Source organism: Poecilia latipinna, unplaced genomic scaffold, assembly GCF_001443285.1.
Source record: "Poecilia latipinna isolate Pla-1442-1.1 unplaced genomic scaffold, P_latipinna-1.0 Scaffold2852, whole genome shotgun sequence".
Taxonomy (NCBI): domain Eukaryota; kingdom Metazoa; phylum Chordata; class Actinopteri; order Cyprinodontiformes; family Poeciliidae; genus Poecilia; species Poecilia latipinna.
The window spans coordinates 54,473-65,416 of record NW_015115468.1 but is presented as its reverse complement, the minus strand read 5'-3'; positions in this window follow the sequence as shown (position 1 = coordinate 65,416).

Here is a 10,944-nt window from a genome sequence, read left to right as displayed (position 1 = left end):
TGATCCCAGCAGTTCTTGAATAACCAGTTCCCACCCAGCTACTGCATCACATGTGCTGCTCATAACCAGATCTCACCCAGCAGTTCTTGAATAACCAGATCTCACCCAGCTACTGCATCACATGTGTTGCTCATTTCCAGATCTCACCCTCAGGTAGAGCTCCAGGCAGGGGGCCGGGCATGGAGCTCCAGGCCCGCACACACGTGCAGGGGACAGGCCATGGAGCTCCAGGACCGCACACACGTGCAGGGGACAGGCCATGGAGCTCCAGGCCCGCACACACATGCAGAGGGCCTGGCATGGAGCTCCAGGCCCGCACACACATGCAGAGGACAGGGCATGGAGCTCCAGGCCCGCACACACATGCAGAGGACCTGGCATGGAGCTCCAGGCAGAGAGCCGGGCATGGAGCTCCAGGCCCGCACACCCGTGCAGGGGACCGGGCATGGAGCTCCAGGCCCGCACACACGTGCAGGGGACCGGGCATGGAGCTCCAGGCATCTCTTTAATTACCTGGGGGGGAAGGGTTGGCTTGGCTAGTTCAGTTGAATCAAATATGATCCCAGCAGATCTCACCCAGGATAACCAGATCTCACCCANGTTAAAGTTCTCTGCTGCCAAAGATCGTCTCTGCATCTGGGTTCGAGTGAAAACTGCCTCCCCAAAGTTTCTATTTAGATCAGGACACAGTGTAGGGTTAGAAGTAGGAGTAATTTCTAAAAATTCTTAAAAGTATTAATTTCTTAATCTTTTATTGAAATGCTGTATGTCTTTTTCCCTTGCTAAAGCTTGCTAATAAAATACTAAAGTCTAATTTGATGTTGTGAACAGTTAATTGAGTCAACTAGATTTAATTCTTCTGATTAATGTGAAATCAATGTTAATGGTCCTAGTAAGTCAGGGTGGCTTCGTACGTTCTTTAGTTCAGATAAATAATGACCCTGGGACTTATTCCTAGTCGCTAAAATTATCTAAGCTGTAACAAGTGCATGTTAATAACAGAGAAAGAGCTGCCGTGAACAGATGTGGTTTATGAGCTCGGACACTGGCGGGGCTACTCCGATGTCTGAATCATAGACTGAAGCGGGTCATAACGTCTGGATGAAGGTAGTTAGAGCTTAGACGAATCTTTCTCGCTCCCAGCTTAAACAAAAGTTCTCTACATTCTTATTTGCGGTAATACCCAGGAATTAGAGGCTTTTCGGACCCATGAGATGGAGAGCTGGTCAGTAGTCAGTCCACTGGAGTTTGGGAGGAGTTAGGGGCGTGGCTGAGTGCTGTGGATTAACAATATCAACAGTTACATTTTGTGTATCAATGGATACACAAAACGTATTCAGCAATTATACTTTTATCATCTTTAACTTTTATCATCTCAAGGCCTGAGAGGATAAAGCACAATTAACAGCAATGGCCTGTTGTGGAGGATTAACGGCAGCTTCTGTAGAGAAGTTTGTTTGAATGAGCAGTCGGACCAGAAGTGAGGAGACTGTGATGTGATGCACTTCACTGTCACAACTGTCTTTCAGAATCTCATAATCATAAGTTTCAGTCATTGTTTACATCTGAATTTACTACATCTGGCATCTGCTGGTGTAGAATTATGATGCATGTTTCATATCAAGGATGTAAAACTCAGAAACGATGCATCATGACTGCATTTTATCTGTGGTCATGTTGCAGATTGAAATCAGATACCAAATGTGTATCTGATTTAGTACCATATATGGAAGTGGCATAAATTGGATTTTTGAGGAGTGAAAAGATTGGAATTGGGCCATTTAGACGGCTGTGAAAAAAGTTGGGTACAAGACAAATATGAGCGAAAACTGGATCTGGGTTGCATTCAGCTGCTGTCTGAACGTAGCCTTAGACACATCCAGGCTGGATGAAATGAGGGAGAGACTCACTCTCAGAGCATTCTTCAGTGTAGCTTTCAATATAGCTCTATTTAAGGCTTTGAACTCATTCTGATTCACATGTAGTCAGGAATGAGAGAATGTGTTTTAAAGCTACCAGTAGAAGCCCTGGTCCAGTGTCTTCCACTCCATGTGCTGTTTGTGTAAATTTACAGAAGATGGGACTCCAGATGTGAGGGTAAAACATAATTTTAATTGGGATCCAGAAACCGTATTCATCCTCACCATCTTTAACAAACCTAATTCGTGATATCTGCAGCATTCAAAGACTGAACAGGAGAAAAAAAGCTTTGAGAAAAACACAGCATACAGTTTTATAGAAAAGGTTTCAATCTATTGACATAGTTTGACAATCTACTTAGTTACAGAACGGATTTCAAGCATACGCATCTTTCATAAGAGAAATTGAACATTCAAGGACGTCAACTTTATTGTAATGAGTTCAGAGAAACCGCTTCAGAGGTCTATCCCATCTGCAATTACACAAGAATCATAATACTGTTGTGCACTGATTCACCCAATAATCAAAGTAACCCTGAAATTATGTATTGATTTACTCATAGTGTCCTTAAATTTTTCACCATACCACAAAAAACGTGTTGCTCTGTCTTCCTTGTAGTGAACCGATCACTTAAGAAGTGAAAAAAAAGTGTCACAGTGGCAGGAAGGTCTAAAAGCGTACTTTTCATGTTGGCGTTATAAAAAGCAGGATGAGATAGTTTTCTTAGAGAGAATAAAGCTCACTTTTCAGCTCAGCTGCTGAAGGACTAGGTCTTGTAAGAGTCACCTCACCTTACCGTGACAACAGTTTGGTCTGATCTACCTTTTTTTCACAAAGCTTTGTAAAACCCTCTGGATTTTACAGCATTTTTTAAAAGAAAGTTGATGGGTTTTCATGCTTACTTGCATCACCTCATGTAATTGATGCAGAGGTCGCGCTACACTTTTTGTTGTCCATCTTTTTTTTATTTTTATTTATTCTCATCAATTTTTAAATGACAATTATGACTTGGTGTTCATCTCAACAGTGTACTGGGTTTGGGAGGCAACATCTGTCTATAAAACAAGCTTATAAGTCTGTTCGGGGAGGGGCAAAATCTTCTGTCATTGTCTGTTTAGCATCAGAGTCAGGGACTATCAAAAGCTGAACCGACTGATCCTTCCTGGCCACATACATTACGATCTGTAATGATGAAGCATAAAGGTACACCTTGTTGCTGCAACAATTAGTACTTTAACAATTAACACATCACATGAAGTGTAGTTCTCTCTGCTATCCTGTTTTAGAGGGTATGATTCAAAAGACTGTAAGAAATGTGCTTGTTAAAATGACATACCTTTCATCAAAACAAAACTTTAGATGCTATGTTAATGTTTTACACTTGAGGATCTCTGGGTTTTCTAACTCCTTTAAAGACACATGATGCATAAAAGGTCTGTTGGTAGATGGGTTTTATTGTGTAAACAGTTTGGAAATAAACACATTCAGTGCTTTATGAACAACATATGTCCATTATCGAAGTGCAAGCAATTGCCACACCCTGCCACTCTGCAGTGAGCAGCAGCAAAAACTAAGACTCTGTTTCCTGTGGACCCTGAGGGAATGTGGGAATTGGTAGAAGCTACTGGTCAGGTTCTACCAATGCGCAACAGGGTCCACCCTGACCTATTGTTGCAATGCATTGAAAAGAGAACATGCAGTGGATGACAAAAACTACACAGCAGATCATTAGATAACCTTTGTCACACATAGGATATATATTCAGCCAGGACCCAGGAGGTGCCACTTCACAACCCATCAGGCACAATGAGGGTACACTGGGCCCATACAAACAGGCTCACAACTTGCTTCTTTCCTTGTGGTAAAGACAACTTGACTCCTGAAAACCATATGAAAAAAGCTGTGGAAAGCTCCTATCTGGCAGACAACAACAAACCATTCTTGACAGTTTCTCTTGGATTGGTAAGTCTTTCATGGCTGTGTGCATGATTAAGTTTTTTTTTTAATTGATTTTGTTTTTATTTAAATATAAATAAAAGATCTAAATATGATTTGAGAAAAGCAAAGGTCATGCTGATGTATTGACTGTTATGAGGAACAACAAAGGCTAAAAAAGGGTAACTGAAGTTTGATAATAGTTGAGGTTAGCTCTAAGCTCCCATTTAACTTTGGCTGAATTATGCTGAGATTAGCATAAATCTTATGTCTCCAAACCACTATCTGCAAGGGAAATGGTAAGCTGCCTATGCTAAATTACAGTAAGATAAATATTTTGGAGTGTGAATGACTTCCTGAAACATGTGTAAAACCCCTGTCCTGAGAAGCCATTGCTTGGCTTCTCCCAGCAACAAATGTCTCACTGCATGTGTTTGTCTTACTTTAGGCAGGGCCAGAGTCAGACTTGCTGGATCCATCCTTGGAGCCCAGTGATAACTGCTTGAAGTTTGAGTGTATTTATTTTTTATTGGTTAAATACTGATTCTTTTTCCATGTGTATTTAAGTTTTATATAAAAACTCTTGGCTTTCTTGTGTTTTTATCCTCTGTGGTGATGACTGTTGTCATGAAGGGCTAAGACAGTTCTCATCTTACAGATAAGTATATCAGTAAGATAAACTTAGTTCAGTTCAATTTATCCTTAATGAAACACCCAGTATTTATGCAACAGTTTGTCTTACTTCAGACTTGTTATATGCGCTCACATGTAAAGCAATGCATCAAACCTAATAGTTACATGTCAGACCATCTCCACATTTATTTCTCTATCAATGAGAAATAAATGTGGAGTCCCTAGCCCTTTATGGCGTGCAACAAAAGTCCGCGGTTGACGCGGCCCCGCGCCAATTGAGCGAGGCAGAGCAGCGTCAGAGATTGCTTCTGCAGCGCTGACGCTTGAAACAGCGTTGCCATGGCAGCTGCAGCGACAAGCGCTGCCATGGCTCCGCTGAACTGCCATGCCTCCTCTGTCACTCCTCTTTACACCCACACCCTGGACCTCCAGGGCTGCCCATGCCAGACTCTTGCCACGCCACCAGTCGGGGTAAACCGGCGGACTCCCTGCATCGGCTGAGGTAACTTCCCCAGTCCCCATCACAGGCACACTCCCCGCATCACCACCGGCCTTGATCCACAGTCTTTCCCAGTCAGATTGCGACACAGCATGTGTCATTAGGGTACGCGTCCAAAAGTCAGTTGACCTGGACATCCGATACAGGCGCCGCACCTTTATTGACGGTATTAGTCTTTCAAGCCGGAAGATGCCCAATCCTCCATCCCGGACCTTTGAATAGAATAGCCCATTACCTGCTGACGGGGGTAAATGCAACCACTGTTTCACTGCTTTCCGGACTAACCCGTCAATTGGGGCTAGTTTGGTCATTGACATCCCACCAAGATCGGCCTGGTACATGAGTCGAGGAAGAGCAAATGTGTTCAGTATTCTCAGACGCCGTAAGGGTTTCAATGGAGCCTCTGAGATCCGTGTTACCCAGGTGCTCACCCTTCAGATAAGATCTGGAGTCACAATGCCCTGCCCCGGGCCCACCTGGACACCCAAATAACAAACTGATTCCCCCAGGGAATCATGTGGATGGGGACTCCACTGATAGTCCAGGGTTCACAACCGTTAACTGTGCCCTTGTCCAGGTAGAACCCGAGACACTTCTTGGGCTGAATGCTCAACCCTGTCAGTTGGCAAAATTCCTCCAAGATCCCACCGACCCTGCCACCAGAACCAAATCATCAGCGAATGCCAGTGTGGAGATCGAGTGATCTCCCCATCGTAACCCGAATCTTGCCTTTTTGAGTCTATGGATAAGGGGATCCATAGCAAGGTTGAAAAGCAATGGTGACATGGGGTCACCCTGCTTAACACCCACTTTCATGTGAATAGGCTGTGTGGGGCCGTCCACACAGTTCACCCTGGTCACGCAATCCACATATGAGTTCTTGATCAACTCAATAACTTGAGGGTCGACCCGGCACTCACCCAAGGCACACAGGATGTGCTCATGGGCTATGGAGTCAAAGGCCTTGGCAAAGTCAAAAAAGACAACTGCTAGAGGGCTCCCCTCTACCTTCGAGCCCTTGATAATCTCACCCAAGATCAACAGGTTCTCCACGCATCCACTCGAGGAGACCAAGAAGCCCCTCTGCATAGGATTCAGAAGACACACCTGCGCCATCCTCATAGTAAGAATCCTAGAAAACAGCCTCAGAACCACCAACCCGATGGTCACCGGGCGCCACCCGTTGACGTCCTGCAACTCACCAGGATCAGTGGACTTTGGTAACAATGTCATTCTGCATTTCTTGAAGGCCCAGGGTATGACCCCACAGACCAACTGGCGAATAGCTGCGGCAGTTGCTCACCCCGAGGATCCCATTCCAGCAACCCTTTTTGCTGATCTTGTCTGGGCCTGGGGCTGTGCCATTTGACATTTTGGTCAGGTTTTCCATCACCTCTGCAGCCAGGATTGGGGTGTAGAACTCCCAGTTATTGGAGACTAAGTCCGTTCGGAACTCCCCAAGCCTGTGGAACTGTCTTCCAACTTCCCATCTCTCACAAAACGCTTCGTAGATCTGGTCGGCCAGCAAGACTCATTCCTGACCCTCGGCACCATCGAGGATGCGTGCCGCAAGCCTGGCCTGGTTCCTCGAATACCAAAACTGGCACTCTCGGTACGCATGCTGCCGTTGGGAAAGATGCCTTTCCCAACCCCTCACTTGGTTCTGTTCTCGAACGGGAGGACGGGCCCTACCGGTCCACTCCACACCCTTACCCAAACTTGAGATGATTTCGGATGCTGAGGATTTGATCAGGAAAGGGTCCTGATCTATGTCCCTAACCAAACCAGCGATTGCCCTCACCTCTTCGCCACCCTCCCTGTCACCCCAACCCTCCAACGCTTCCCTGACCCTGTCCGATGACTGGACCTGAGGTGTCGGTGGCGAAGACTGCTCAGCCTGAGGTTCAGGATCTGTCACCATCACACCGCCCTCCTCCTCAGCTATGTATTAGCAATCGCCTGCCATATCAATCTTCAGGTTCCTCCTCTTACTCCTCACCTGTTTGGCCGTCTTGCCATTTCCCAGTTCATCAGCAATGAGCTGGTACGTGGCAACCAAATCTCCATGTTTCCGGATGAGATGGATGAGCATCCGCACCTCTCCAACACTCCAAAGCTTCGTCATCCTTATCTCCCCCGCTGGCACCTTCCTCCTTGCCAGTCTTGCCTCGTTCCATGCTGCAGCATGGGCATGCCGCTTATGCTGAGAGACACCAACAGGCGTGGGGTACCGAGGATCACAGAGCTCGCAAGTGAACCTACTAGCTGGTTCCCCTGCCTCACCCCTCCCCCGCACTTGGACACATGACACAAGATTGAATGCCTGCTAGTGTTGCACCTCTCGCACTTGCCGCACTCGTACATGGCAGTAATGCCGCCGTGCCGAAGAGCAAAATGCTTACCCAGCGCGACGATGCCCTTTGCCTGCACACCACACAACGGGCAGTCCGAGCCAATCCATGGCAAGAGGACCCTGACTTCTGTGAGAGCATCAGCTCACGCTCTCGGAGACTTAGTGCGCCCAACCTCTGGCAGTGTATGCGTAGCTCCGACGACCTATTCAAGCTGTGGCGCCAGCACAACTTCTGCTGCCTCTACCCTTATTTGCAAGGCAGCTTCCGTCATTAATTCGGCTTCCACTGAGGATATCCCAGGAAGCATCAGTCAGTCGCTCTCCTGGACCTGAATGTTAACCGATCTGGTCTTTACCCTGGACAATGTTCGCACCCATTTTGATAAGCCAGCCCGACCGACCCAACCCTTAGAGCCAATCTTTATCCCGAAGTTACAGATCTGACTTGCCGACTTCCCTTAACTCCCTTCATCCAACATGCCAGAGGCTGTTCACCTTGGAGACCTGCTGCGGATATGGGTACGGCCTNATCCTTCATCCAACAGAGGCTCAGAGATGGCATTTTAAAAGTGAAGTGTGATTTATTTCCAAAAAAGTAAAAAAAAAAGACAAATTGAATAAAATCTGGCTAAGTTGAACTAAGAGGCCACTGAGGTTAGGGTTAAAACCCAGCTCTATAGGACATTCCTACCCAGACAGACTAGGCAGAAAAATTAATAGGAGTCTTGAGCTCGGACCACCGAAAATGGTGGGCACCTGCAGAGGTTTGGAGGGAGCATAGAAAACCAAGTTTGGTCAAAAGAGCACTTATATTTTTGGAGTTGTTTTGAGTGAGCAATTCTTCAAATGAATGGAGGTCAATGGCAGCTGTGTCAAGGGAAGGAGCCACACTGACCAAACTTGGAGGGTATGTGAGGCCCCTTCCACATATTCTCTGTGCCAAGATTGTCCCCCTACCATTTTTTGTTTATTGTGTTTCCTCTAATGTGCAAGTGAGTTTCATCCTATATCCATAACCCTCCACTAGATGGCAGGATAGGACTGTCATTGAAAATGGAACTCTCCAAAGAAGCCCAACCCAGATCAAAACCTAATCAAATGAAACAGACCAACAAATATTAATAATTTAAAAAAATTTATAACAAATTACAAATTTTATTATATTACAACACTGTGCATGATATTAAGTAAAAAAGATATCATTGTATATATATTCAATAATGTTATTGTAATACAGTGTAAGACCAATCACAGCCCATCTATTTGTAGAAGTATTTTTCATTTCTGTTTTCATGTATTTGTATATATTTTCAAAGTGTATCGTTCCATGTTGTTTTATGATGCTATGCATGGGGCTGCGAACAGGGGGAGTGCCTTAAAACCCTTTCACTCGCCCCTCCACTCTCTCTCCTCCAGCATGCACATGGCACCCCTTCCAGGATGCATCTGTCTTTTTCTGTTTGATTATAATCTTGAGATACAAAATACATATTACAAAAACAGCATAGAGTGTGAAATAATGACCGCCAGGGGGCAACAAACATTGAGGCAGTACATCAAGCCTAGTATTACATAAATACATTAAAGATAACTTTTTTTTATAACAACACAATATATATGGGATGCAATCCACTAATAAAACAATATTTGAATAATAAACGGATCATTGATGCTCAGCTGTTTCCATAGAAATAAAAGGCATCGCCTAATTCAAAAGAGTAATTTTAAAATTTTTGTCCCTACTCAATTTTTAAACAGAGGAATATTAGCGTGCAGTCAAAGGGGGATATTACAAGTAACTAGAAATACCCCAAATAACAAGAAGTATCAAATGACCTGTAAAGGTTAACAGACTGACAGAAGAACAGACTCTTAAAGGACAAGTTCAGATTTTATTCTGAAGTTTGGTTCTATTCATTGGTGTTGAGCAAAAAGTCAATTATCTTTGCAATTTTAGTTCAAAGGTTTTATTTAGAGTTTAAGCCGTTTTAGATAGTTTAAGGTTTACAGTACAGCAGCTTTTCTTGCTTGCTTATCCTCATTGTGTTTCCACTTCCATCACCAAGACATAAAAGAAATGGCCAGTTAAAAAATTAAGCCAAAAAAAGTCCCTGGATAGGTGGTGGTACTCTTTTCATTTGCCATGGATTTATTTTTATTTTTTCTTATTGATTGGGTTGGGAGTGTGCTGAGCATGTTTTTTTTTATGTAGAAACACTCGTATAAAATAGTGAAATGGATGAATGGAATATTTAATAAATGAAAATGAAATCATTAAATTCTGTTATTTTCCAGTCTCAGTTTTCTATTTCCACATAGATCAGACTGTTTCACATGGAGGGTAATTCCACATTTTTCCAAACAGTTGTGCATTTTGGAGTCCAAACTCCAATCTGAGAGAAACTGTGGAGCGAGCCAAAGATTAGGGTGATGGCAAAGATGCTTTCCAACCTCTAAGATTTGGAGATAAATCCTCAAAGATTCATGCAAAAAGATACTCAGCATTTATTGAAAACATTTGATTGCTATAATGCTAATGAAGATTTTTCACTTGATTAAGGAAAATATAAATAATTTTGAGATGCTATTTTGTGCAAATGCAAATAAAAACATAACAGTATTTTCACTTTTACATTATTTTATGATTTTTTAAGGTATGGCTCTTTTATTACCAAGTATAAACAAAGTTTATAAAAATAACTTTAAATTAAAATCTTTCAGAGGTACACTTTAATATTTTGGTTGATGTAACAACGCTGATTTACAATTTAATGTTTTTACAGCTAGATGTCACTATTCCCTAAAATTTCAAATACAGTGGCCCTCATTCTACTTGTCTTCAATTTAAATCTATTATTTTAGAGCTAGTCTACATCTCAAGACAGCAACAAAAACCAGAATGACATGCAGCCCAGGTCCAGTCAGCCAAGAGAGAAACAATTTTAATCACCATGATAGGCAATCTCTGGCCACTCAGCAATTTCATCCTCCTTGATAGCAATATATCAATGCATAGCTTAAGCATCATAATGAGACTTGATTAAAATCAATAAATCCTACATTTCTTGTAATCCAACCTATAATGCGTCAGGCTTCTCTGCCTAATGAATAAGTGGTTCTTCTGTGAGGCATTGAATTAAATTATTCAAGTCTTCAGTGCCACTTTGTGTGATTCCTCAACTTACTTCTGTATGTATAATTAATGGCTTCTTTTTTTCGTTCTTGATTTCACTGAGAAGCAGGGCTGCAAAACAAATTAATAAAAACCACTAAAGAGTAGTGGTGCTGCCGCGTCCCAAACCAAAAGATGGGAGTTTAATATGAAGAAAGCAGATAAGGAGATGCTTTTTTTTTTTTTTTTTTTGAAGTTTTGTTGTTCCATTTTTTAATAGTTCACAGATATACTTTAATTTTGCCATATTTTTAAAGTTATTACAGGGACTTCTTAGTTTTAGTTTAGAATAAGGCGCATCACATTTTTTTAGTTTAGTTTATTCGTTTATTTGAAACAGGGACAATGTGTGAAAATAAAAGATGCTTTGCACCAGATTTAGATTAAGTGGACAGTATTATGTAAAATCATCTCTTTTTTTAGCTTTACATC